The 11886-nt window shown below is 38.6% G+C and overlaps 1 pseudogene; it reads left to right on the top strand.

Moving 5' to 3' along the window:
- Positions 1-929: 929 nt before the first annotated feature.
- The window catches only part of LOC133860313 (protein trichome birefringence-like 43), a 44433-nt pseudogene continuing 33476 nt past the window's right edge, over positions 930-11886 (top strand).

Raw genomic sequence — 11886 nt, 5'->3', positions numbered from 1 at the left:
GAAGAGTTAACCAAAGGTTTTATGAGAAAATGATTTATATATGGCCAATAGTTGATGACATTATATCAAAGAGGCGAGGTGTACGTATTTACAGCTTTATTGTGAGTCATAGGTGAATGGGGTGTAATATTATATAGGGTTAAATACTCCATTGGTAGCAGAGTTTTAAACTTTTTTAAATTTAGTATTTGAGTTTTCATTTGTATCATAGGTGATACATGAGTTAGGAGTAAAAAATCATTTGGTACCTCTGTTAAATTTTTTGTCCTACAATTAACAGCCTGCCACATGTCAACCGCTAAGGTTGACACGTGGCATTATATAAAAAAAAAATTAAAAAAAAAAAATCTTTAAAAAATTATATAAAAATAAAAAAGTAATACAATTTTTTTAAAAAAAACAAAGAAGAAGAAGAAGAAGAGGGGTGGCTGGTCGGTCTGGGGTGGTTCATGGCAAAAAAAAAATTAAAAAATTAAAAAAAAAAAAAAATATGGGTTTGGCGTGGTTCGGCTACCCTTAGGCCGGCCGGTCAAATTTTTTTTTTTTTTTTTCAATTTTTTTAAATTGTATTATTTTATTATTTTTATATAATTTTTTAAAGTTTTTTTTTTTTTTACGTAGTGTCACGTGTCAACCTCAGCGATTGGCACGTGGTAGACCGTTTATTTTAGGACGAAAAGTTTAACAGAGGTACCAAATGAGTTTTTACCCTTAACTCAGGCACCATCTATGATACAAATGAAAACTTAGGTACTAAATTTAAAACACTTAAAATTTAAATACCAATGAGGTATTTAACCCTATTATATATATATATATATATATATATATATATATATATATATATATATATATATATATATAAGAGTTCAGTTTCCAAGCAAGAGTAATTAATTAATTGTTGTCATTAAATATTATTATTATATAACATGATCTTGAAGAGGTAAAAGGTTATTAGGGGTTAATAATTAATTGTCGGTAGGCTCTATATATTTGAAAATCACATACATTTGGAGTTCCACCAACTCCTTCGTTTCTCTCTCATGGGACCTTCTTCTTCTTCTTGGACCAATATTATTGCTGCTAGCTGTTGCACCACTAGTACTAGTGGTGGTGCTTTGTGATGATGATCAAGTGCACTGCGATTTTTACAGAGGGAATTGGATTTCTGATGAATCATCTCCTCTCTATAATACATCAAGCTCCATTCATAGAGAAGCAGTTTGATTGCCAAAACAATGGCCGCCCAAACAACAATATCTCCAATATAGATGGCAACCCTCTGCCTGCAACTTACCAAGGTTAATTAATTATCTCCGGCCATCTCTTTCATATATATCCTAGTTTTACTTTTATCACTTTAATTAATAATAAATGAATTTTCATATATATATATATATATACACGTAGATTCAACGGTGGAGATTTCTTGTCAAGGCATAGTGGGAAGAGCATAATCTTTGTGGGGGACTCGTTGAGTTTGAACCAATGGCAATCACTGAATTGCATGCTTCATACTGCTGTACCAGAGGCTAAATACACCTTAACATCTGTCCCCATTCACATTTCCGGTACAGCTAGTACTTTTGTTTTTGTAATTATTAACATGATTAATTAAGATTATATATTAATTTTAATTTTGCTTTTGTAATTAATTACTTGAATTCATAATTAAAAATGGACAGGAATACGATGTTAAAGTGTTGTTGTACCTCCATGCATTTCTTGTTGATATTATAAGGTCTAGTAGTGTGGGGAGGGTTCTGAAGCTGGACTCAATAATTGAAGGCGCAAAAGTATGGAGCGGAATGGTCGTATGGATCTTCAATTCATGGCATTGGTGGACTCATACAGGAAGAAAACAACCGTATATACGTTCATTTTCCTTTTCCTTTTCCTTTTCCTATATATATACATACATACATACATACTTATCCTTAATTAATTTGGTAATTAGTTTAATTTTGCTTGCAGATGGAATTTTATAGAGCAAGGGAGTAAGACGTACAAAGACATGGATCGCTTGGTTGCATTCGAGAAAGGGTTGAATACATGGGCTAAATGGGTTGACTCAAACGTCAACCCTACCAAGACCAAGGTCTTCTTTCAAGCTGTTTCCCCAGATCATTCCAAGTAAGTACAATATTTCTTCATTGATCGATGTTAATGATGGAGTTAATTAGTGCAAGTACTTGGGGGGAAGCAAATATTACTATTACTGCAAATATATGAAGTAAGAGTAGATTTGTGAGAATTGAGAATTTGAGATGAAAAGATCAAGGAGCAACTTATGGTCCATATCCTGTTAGCCGCCGAATAGATCGAGGAAATAAGATGCATACGGACCAACCGCATGGATGTATAAACACTCTTAATTTTGTCTCTCTATAAAGCTTCCTAATATGCCTAAGCATATGTGAACTTTATCTCTCAGTTGTTGATATGCATGCAATAATGTATGAAACATGGGCTATTTATTGCTTAATTATCTTTAATAAACACTCTTTGCCTCTGCATAAAGCTTCCAATATGCCTATGGGGATGCATGTGGTTCAGAAGCTCCTAAGTATATTAGAATTGAACAAAGATTTCTTCCAAATTATTTTCTCCAATTCTGTCTATAAAAATCTTATGTGTCAATTTTCATGTGAGATGCACATGCATTAATTGCAAGGATAAAGTTTGAAGAAAATTTATTAAAAAAACATGTTTGTAAGGGAAATTATTATTCCCTAAGCCCAAACAAGCCCCTGACCAGGCTTGTGGGCCCAGTCGGTATATCTGACCCAAAGAAAGGCCCATGTAGATCAGGCTAATCATAACTACCTCGGATACTCCTTACAGAATCTTATGAATATCCTCGATTACCAGAGCCAGGGATAAGCACAGTTGATGCATCTCGGAGGCATCACTGTCCCGAAAACACGAGAAGAGTACACACGGCATGTTCATATGTAGATGGTCCCGGGAATGGATTTCTCGGGACTACCAAGAGGAGATATGGATAGAATACACTGGAATCCTTATCCTGGAATTATCGCAAGGAATTATGGGAAGATCTAATCCTTAATCCTTGAAAGTTATAGAAGGACTCTATCTCGGGTTTTCCGGGATAAGCTCTTATCCAACAAGATATGGGATAAGAGACCTGTTTGAATTCGGCTGAAGATTAGTCCTACCCAAACAAGAATTCCCAAGAGATAAGACCTAATCCACATGGTCTAGGGGTTAGAATCCTAATTGAACTATAATTAGAGCACTCCTAATGCATCAGACTTACATACCTACAAATAAGTTGTTACCCCAGGTATCAAAACTCTCTAATCTCTCTGACTTTGCACTCATATTCCTTGATATTTGTCTATGAGAATCTGACTTAGGCATCAGAGTGAGACCCCGTCGGCACACCCAACAAGCTCAATGTTTAATCTTTTTGTCTTCTAGGTTGTGGAGAGAGTGCATTTAAAGGCGAAACGTCACTATCCTAGAAACTGTACCAATAGTTTGGCGCTGTCTGTGGGAAACGCTATATCATTTCTTGCACACACAAAAATCCACAATGGTGACTACAAGATTAGAAGACAATAGGAGAGGCAGAAATGTCCAAGAGGACAGAACAACCTCAAATGACCCCCAACCAACAATAACCTCCTGAATAAGCGAATTGCTCAAATGTCAAAAAGCATGGAAGATCTAGCTGAATAGAATACTGTTTTGCTAACCTGCATGTCAAAACAATCTCATACAACTACGATTGTTCACGATGGCAATCCTGAACAAGAACGAGAAGGGAATAGTACCCGTAGTGATGGGCACCGGGAAGAACATAAAGACCGAGAAGGTCCTGAGCATAATCAACCGGAGGCTAATGACCAAGATCTTCACCGAGATCATGATCTCGAGAAGGCTCGTCGCCAGAAGGAAAAGAAAGTGAAATTGAGAGATGTGGTGAGCAAGCTGGAGCAGAGATGTGATCTCTTGTTCAAGGAGATTCAACAGTGAGACAAAGGCAAGACTTCCCTGGTGGACAACCTTTTGCTGAAAACAGCTTCGCAGTTCACTGATCAGGGGCTCGATTTTCGTCTCCCTAAAAAGTTCAAGGTCCCTGACATTGCAATTTTCACCAGACTCGAAGATCCGATTGAGCATGTTGAGAACTACTGATCCCATCTGGATCTCCATGGTACGCCAGATTAGATAGCATGCTGAGCCTTTCCACTCACACTATTTGCTCAAGATTGTTCAGGAAGCTCCCTCTGAAGTCCATCAATGATTTTGTTACTCTCATAAAGATCTTCCTGATGCAGTTCATGGCAGTAAGGTCCGAAAGAAGCCCGCAGGATATCTAATGTCCTTAGAGCAGGGCCCTGATGAGTCACTAAAAAGCTACATCATGAGATTCAATCAGGAGAAGCTTGATGTAGAAAGTTCCACTAAAGAATTCATCTCTGTGGCCCTGTATCGACGAATCAAGAAAGACGGGCCCATATTGGTAGAGTTGGCTCGGAAACGGCCATAATCCCTTCAAGAGTTTATGGACAAAGCTGAAGAGTTCATAAACCAGGAAGAGACACTTCGGGCCTTCCTTGGACCTGATCTGTCTCGGGTATCAACTTTCGAGATGCCCAAGAAGAAAAAGAAGGCCAACTCGGAAGAAAATCCCACTGACTTTAAACCAAGAAAAAAGTTTAAAGATTACAACTTCATTCCCCTTAATGCCCCGATCACCGAGGTCTTCATGGAGGTAAAGAAAGATCCCGCATATCCAAAGCCAGCAAAGATATTCGGGAAGCCACCAGCCTATACCGCAAACAGGTATTACGTTTTCCATGAGGTCAATGGTTATAGCACCGAGGGTTGCATATCCTTGAGGGTCCTAATTGAAAAGTTCATCGAGAATGGGAAGCTTGTCGGTTCCTCACCGATCAGAGGAATCAGTAAAATCCAGCTCGGATCCAGCAGCCTAGAAAAGATCGGGACTGAGACCACTAGCCTCGAGAGACAAGGACTTGGGAGAGGACTCGGGAGTGTCACCCCCGACAAGAAGATCGGGATAGGCGAGAGAAGAGTAGAAGCCGAGCACGGCACAGAGGACAAGACAACCTTCCTGAGATCCATACTATAGTTGGCGGATTTGCTAAAGGAGGAGAGTCGAACTCAGCTCGAAAAGCCTATGCTAGGCAGATGAAGGAATTTTAGGTATATTTTGTCGAAGGACATCCTAAGTCATGGAGATGTGAAACCCTAGTTATAGGGTTCTCAAATGAAGACTATGCTGGAATGTTGCTCCCTCATACCGATGCTCTACTTGTCATGTTTGCTATTGCCAACTACAAAATTTATTAGATCCTAATAGATAACGGAAGCTCGGCTGACATCTTATATCAGTCAACTTTCAAACATATGAAGATTGACCGGAATAGGATTGCCTTAGCTCGATACCCCCTTGTAGGTTTTTAAGAGAATAGGTGTTACCGGTTGGTTCCATCGAACTCTTGGTCACTGCGGGGACACCCCTAAGACAGTGGACTGTGATGCTGAGGTTCCTGCTGGTGGACAGACCCTCGGCTTACAACACTATAATCAGAAGAATAGCGCTGAATGGGCTAAAAGTCGTGACCTTAACACGTCATTTGAGCATGAAGTTCCCAACTAAAGAAGGGGTAGGAGTAGTGAAGGGAGATCAAAGGGCGACCCGACAGTGCTACAACATGACTTTGAAGAGTCTTCCCGAGAAGGCAAGCTTCAGGGAGAAAAGTAAGGAGGACGGAAGCCGGTTGAAGATCTAGAGGAATTTGAGATCGAAGACCTAGAGAAGAAAATAAAAGTAGGATCGCAGCTCCCCCAAAGAAGAAAATAGGAGTTGGCGGCCTTCCTCCTACGCAACAACGATGTATTTACATGGAGCCATAAAGACATGCCGGGGATAGACCCCTCAGTGATAGTCCACAGGTTGAATGTGGACTCGAGCCACCGACCGGTGAAACAAAGAAGAAGTTTCACCCCGGAACGAAACCAAGCCATCACTGAAGAGGTGAAAAACTATTGCAGGCCAGATCCATCAAGGAAGTGGACTACCCCGAGGGGCTAGCCAATGTTGTTCTAGTGAAGAAATCCAATGGCAAATGGAGGATGTGTGTAGATTTCACCGACCTGAACAAGGCATGCCTGAAAGACAGCTTCCCGCTGCCTCGGATGGATCTCCTAGTAGATTCAATCTCGGGACACGCACTCTTGAGCTTCGTGGATGCCTTCTCGGAATACAACCATATACACATGAATGAGGCCGAACAGGAGAGAACATCCTTCATCACCAATCGAGGTTTGTATTGCCATAAGATGATGTCGTTCGGCTTGAAGAATGTCGGAGCCACATATAAAAGGTTAGTAAACAGAATGTTTCAAGATCAAATAGGGAGAAATGTAAAAGTTTACGTTGATGATATGTTGGTAAAGAGTATGCAAGCAGCTGGCCACGTAGCAGATCTGAGAGAAACATTCAACACATTGAGGCATTACAGCATGAAGTTGAACCTGACTAAGTGTGCTTTCGGAGTTTCATTAAGCAAGTTCTTGGGATTCATGGTTTCACAGAGAAGAATAGAGGCCAATCCCGAGAAGGTGAGAGCAGTGCTAGAGATGCAACCGCCAAAGACTACTAAGCAGCTGCAGCACTTGATTGGGAGGATAGCTGCTGTTAGTTTGTAGTTGGCCACATTCTGTTGGACAAAATCACTTCTTTGTAAAGATGCTTTTTAACAGGGATTCCGCTATTCAGAGAGTGCTTCCAGAAGATTCTACACAGTTTATAAGTCAGAAAATTTGGTTCTTTGCCAGCCGTCCGGACGACGTGATATACTGTTCGGACACCCAACTGTCCAAAGCATCTTCTGTCCGGACGACGAGACCTTTCCGTCCAGACCTTCCTCTGTGTCGAGAAGCTTCAAACTGTTCTAGCTTGCATCCGTCCAGACATTTCAGCAGCACGTTCGGACGACGCTCAGTGTTCGACCAGCTACGGGATTTCTTTCTAAAACACAGATATGGGAAGATCGCTACAACTGTCCGTACGATGTGGAATCCCGTCCGAACGCGCTCATCAATAAGGCAAGTATCACATTCAAAATCAAGACATCCAGACGTCAGTCCTCTTGGTCGGGACGCTCGAGCATCAGATATGGAAATTGCGTGCATCATATCAACCGTCCGGACAACCATTCCCTTGGTTCGGACGTGCGAAGCCCTGGTATGGAAATTACTTGCATCGGAAGTGCGACTGTCTGGACGACAAGGCACCACCGTCCGGACGCGGTTCAAATCAGGAAGAATTTCAGCAAAATTTTTGAAAAGTCGATCTCACAGTTGTCCATCCGGACTCCCTATGACTATCGTTTGGACGACGCCTAGGTTTTATCAAACCAGACGCTCATTTGAACCTGCATCCTATAAATAGAGGTCCCTAGACTTGAGAACTGCAAGAATTCGGTATTGAATTCCATTAGTGCTTAAAGAGTTATATTGTGAGATTATTGAGCTGAGTTGTCTCTCTGAAGCTATTATTGTGTGTGTTGTTGCTACGCTTATCTGAAGTTTATCTTAGGGGTTGGCCTTAAGGTAAAGGATTCCATTGAAGACCCCTTCAAGTAGGAGACCTGGTTGAGAGGCGTTAGTGTTAGGGTACACGTTAGAGTGCAAGGTACGACCACTGCATCAGGGGTATGTGAGTGCTACTACTTTGTAACTAGTTTTGTCTTCTGAATAGTGGATATCCTGGATTTGGCTACCCCGGAATGGTTTTTCTCATATTGAGTTTCCACTTCGTTAACAAAAATCTTGTGTCGTTTAAATTTTGCATTGTTATTATTTTGTTAACACTTTGTGCGCACACACACTTGCTTTGTGTTAGAAGTCATTTTAACTTTTCAGCTGCTTTGAATCTATTTATTTCCCGGTCTACTGATAAGTGTCTTCTTTTCTTTAAAAGTTTGAGAAAGGCATTCGCTTGGAGCAAGGAATGTGAAGAAGCCTTCAACAAATTGAAGGAATATTTGAGCAATCTGCCACTCTTGATAAGACCAACTAAGGGGTAAACACTCTGCCTTTTATTTAGTTGTATCTCCCTCGGCGGTAAGCACAGTACTGGTAAATGAAGAAGATGGGGTTCAAAAACTAATCTACTTCACTAGTAGAGCACTTCACGGAGCTGAGGAAAGGTATCCCCGGATAGAAAATTTGGCTTTCGCCTTAGTCATCTTTGCTCGATGGTTGAGGCCATATTTCCAAGCTCATGTTGTACGGGTGCTAACTGAGGACCCCATGAAGAAAGTGCTACAGAAGGTAGACCTCTTGGGAAGACTTGTGAATTGGGCAATAGTGCTTGGGGAGTTCGACATCGAATTTCACCCCAGAACAGTAATCAAAGGCCAGACTTTTGCCAACTTTCTGGTGGAATTCTACAACATTTCCGAGAGTGAGGAGCTCCGTAAAGAAGACACGTGTGTTGCTTATGTAGATGGATCCTCGGCAAACAACAGAAGCGGAGTCAGCATCACCCTCACTAGCTCAGAAGGTGAGGAATTTCAAAACCAATTAATTGGCTGATTGACTTGCCTATTTCGTATCAATTAATTAGCTGATTGACTTGCCAATTTTATACCAATTAATTAGCTGATTGACTTGCCTATTTCATACCAATTAATTGGCTGATTGACTTGCCATTTCTATACCAATTAATTGGCTGATTGACTTGCCTATAATTAGTGCTAAATTTTAGGCCCCTATGTTTTTAGTCCTTTTTTCTTATCTGTTTTTCTTATTTTCGAAATACGTTAGTTTTCTTTTCCTTATAGTGGGCATGTAGGGCTGAAAAAGTTATAAATAACCTACACTCATTGTAATGAAGATCATTGAATGAAAATAAAAGAAAACATGAGGTTTGTTTCCTCTATTGGTTCTTCAGAAAACTTGTGAACTTATCAACGATTCTTCCTTGTGACGTTCAAATTTTATACCTTCGATTCGTGATTCAATTATAATCATTGGGTCGGGATTTGTTACCTTATACCTTCTGTTCGCGTTTTATTTATAAACATTTGGTCAGGGTTTTCTATCAAAAATCTAAATTTTAGCTTTCTTGGGGCAATTATTCCAATATTGTTTGTTGGGTCTCAAAGTGTGTCAGTTGTGGCTCGCATCACTTAGGGTTAATGCCTGAAATAAAGAATACAAGCTAATGCGTAGATAAAACATTAATGCAGAAATTATACAGAGTTGGGAGTCCACTTGTACAATTTGCGAAGCTTATAAGTATAAATTAGCTACTAAGACATGATTTTAACAACCTATTCAACAATTTTCTTTTTATACAAGTCTCGTGTGCTACGTTGACACATGCCTACTCCTATTTTCTCATAACATTATAATAATATTTCATATTAGAAATTAATTTATAGCAGCAGAAACATTTGATATAATACATGAAGTAGCACCACAAAGCTGACATTAAACACCTATGTTATAAAGCTTACCTGTCTTTACATAGCACAATTGTGGTTATATGAAAGTGTCACATGCGACACTAGCCATATACATCATGAATGTTTATATACATACCCAAAAATGATGTACAATAAAAGTAGGACTAACGAGTCTAATCAACAAAATAGACTAACCCAGAGCCTCAATCGTAGAAGCCCAAGTACTTAGCTACAGGGTCCTCTTCGAAGTCTTCGTCACCTGCAACATCAAGATAATCTATGCAATCGTGGAACCCCACAATAATATAGGCGAAAATGAGTGAGTGAATAGTTTTCAACGAGTAAAACCTGTAACGACCCGCTTTTTACAAAAAAGCGTAAGTAATTATATCTGGATAATTACGTGTCATTAACCCTTCAAAGACGATAAATCTCATAGTGGAAAAATACGAATATCTCTTCTTTCTTTTTCTTTACAAACATCAGCGACAATTCCCTTACAATACATTCAAAGCTTTGACTGAAATTCCTCTAGAAATACATTAAAAGTTCTTTACATTAATTACAAAGAAACATGTGTCACATATGACATGAAAGCATATATGGAACCTTACTAAATACAAGTAAATTCCGAAACATGTTACATACAAAATAGTATAAACATTTATAAGTACAAAACACTAAAATCTAACTACAATAGCTTTAGAACTCATAAGCTAGCAGTTAATCCAATCCATTAATCTTCAGAACCTGCGCGAACATCTATAAGAAGGTGGTTATAACCACAACCCTATAGTTCCATAAATGAGCTAATTGTCATTCAACATCATGATTTATGTGTTATTTAAAGAACAGATATGACATAATGATTAGATGACAGTTTTCTATGCAAAGTTTAACAGTTCAATATATATAGTCATTGCACTCCTCTCATTTAGAGTCGTTACCCGTCAATGCGCCTTTCTCGAGGACGTTCCCTCTACATTACATTTTGATTAGCTTATGTTCGCACTAGCAGAGTACGTTCCACGCTTCTGCTACTAGCACTTTGAGAGACGTTGACTCCAATATGAATTATTAGGGTTTTCGATTTCAGGCACTATTCCCATCCTGAACCTTTGGGAGACGTTACTCCCAATATTTATAGGTTAATTATTCACAGTATGCAATAATCATTCACACGCATCCAATTAAAATAAAACATAAACATAACACTATTGAAATCCAGTACTACCCTCAGTAAGTAATTTATACTTACAGCCCTTTCGTGTAGTCTCAGTTTATCATCTGCATCAAATACATATACATGTGCATAGAAGGTCAATATCATTACTTTTAGAAACTTATACCTAAACATGAGCCTTAAAGTCACATATACACATACATAGAAGCAATCATCTATTAACTGGAAAATCATTTACATTTATTATTACTTAACAAAACATTGTTAAGTCTCAATATTAACACTTTAACACTTCTAACAAAACCTGATCATTTTTAGGGAACATCAATCCAAGCACCAAATCAATTATCAAAATATCTGTTTTAAAACATATTAACTCTAACAATTATTTCAACCAACATATATTAAAGAAAATAGCAAAACAGCATACTCAATTTCCAAAATTAATTTCATATCAAACCATATAACTCAACAACAATGCTCATACATTTTCCTTAGATTATAAAACTCATTTATATAATATTCAACCCTTTTTCGTTTTAAAAGAATTCATTTTTAAAACATCAATTATCAACAACCAAACATAATCGTTTACAATAAAATACACTATCAAATCAATCACCAAATACCATGGTCATGTACAAGCACTCCAATAAGTTAACAGAGAAATACAAGCAACACATACCCAATATACATAGCCAGATCATCAAAATACCATCCAAAATCACAACCTAGCCGAAAATCATCAAACACATAACCAATCAAAAGATCAACAGCCATCAAGTAAAATCACTACAACGGCATAACAAAGTCCCCAAAATCATACCTTCCCCATATCATCCAAACAGGGAACATCCCAAAGTAACACTACCCCCTGTACACTTAACAAACCAAAACATCTTAATCCCACATAGCTAAAACAACATCCAACAACTCACATACACTCAGTTAGATAAACAGGAAATTCCTATCATCAAAACTCATCAAACTCATCACAAAACAGGGGACACAGTACCAAAAACATAGCCTAATCACAAATCAATAAGATTAAACCCACCACACAGTTCGGCCAATAGTAGGGGAATCAGTCGAACCACAAAATCAATCAACCAAACTATAGGGTTTAACATCATCTAAAACAGGGATCTAAAATCAACATAATAACATTACTATTAATCGAACACAACCCAACATCACAGGAACTCCAAATCATTCGGCCATCAACAC

The sequence above is a fragment of the Alnus glutinosa genome, chromosome 2 (genome assembly GCF_958979055.1).
Source record: "Alnus glutinosa chromosome 2, dhAlnGlut1.1, whole genome shotgun sequence".
Taxonomy (NCBI): domain Eukaryota; kingdom Viridiplantae; phylum Streptophyta; class Magnoliopsida; order Fagales; family Betulaceae; genus Alnus; species Alnus glutinosa.
This window is presented reverse-complemented; position numbering and strand designations above follow the sequence as displayed.